Genomic DNA, 893 nt, shown 5'->3' with positions numbered 1-893 from the left:
GTGAAAGCATCAAGTTCTAACCACTGAGCTTCCAGGGAATTCCAAGATGCAGATGTTATCTTGGTTGCACTGTTCTACTTCTTTGATCTATGGAAACAAACAACAAGTTAGGCAAGATATTGTGCGATTAAAATATTGCAAGGTCTTCTAGGGCTGAAGTGAGTAGAGCTTGGGGGTTTCTTTAAGGTTGAAGTGAAAGTGTTGGTTATTCAGCCGAGTCTGACTCTTTGCAATCTCATGGACTGTAGCCTGCCAGGCTCCTCTGTCCATGGGATTCCTCAGGTGAGAATACTGAAGAAGAGAAAAGGGTGCTTCCTGCACTTTCCTTTGAGGAGCCTTTTTCTGCCCAAAGCTGTCTACAAATCCCCACTTGTTAGAACATGATTCTATTTCTATGGGAACATAGGTGAATGGCTATTTTCTGCAACATTTCATGCTGAGATAGGGTGCTATATTCTCAAACTGGAAAATATCCATGTGGACCTGTAGCATCTTTTTTTTTTTCTCCTCACTGAGGGGTAATTGCTTTATAATGTCGTGGTGATCTCTGATGTACATTAGCATGAATCAGTCACAATTCTATGTGTCCCCTCCTTCATAACCCTGCCTCCCTCACCCCCATTCCACTCTTCTAGGTCATCCCAGAGTGCCAGAATGGGCTCCCTGTGTTATAGAGTGGCTTCCCACTGGCTATTTTATACATTGTAGTGCTGCTTTCAATGCTGCTTTCTCAATTATTCCTAGCCTCCCCCTCCCCAGCCGTGTCCACAGATGTGTTCTCTACATCTGTGTCTCCATTCCTTCTCTGTAAATAGGTTCACCAGCACTGCTGTACTAGATTCCTTATGTGTGTGTGTGTGTGTGTGTGTGTGTGTGTGTGTGTTGGTGTATGA

Source organism: Bison bison, unplaced genomic scaffold (assembly GCF_000754665.1).
Source record: "Bison bison bison isolate TAMUID 2011002044 unplaced genomic scaffold, Bison_UMD1.0 scf7180017864360, whole genome shotgun sequence".
NCBI lineage: Eukaryota > Metazoa > Chordata > Mammalia > Artiodactyla > Bovidae > Bison > Bison bison.
This window is presented reverse-complemented; position numbering follows the sequence as displayed.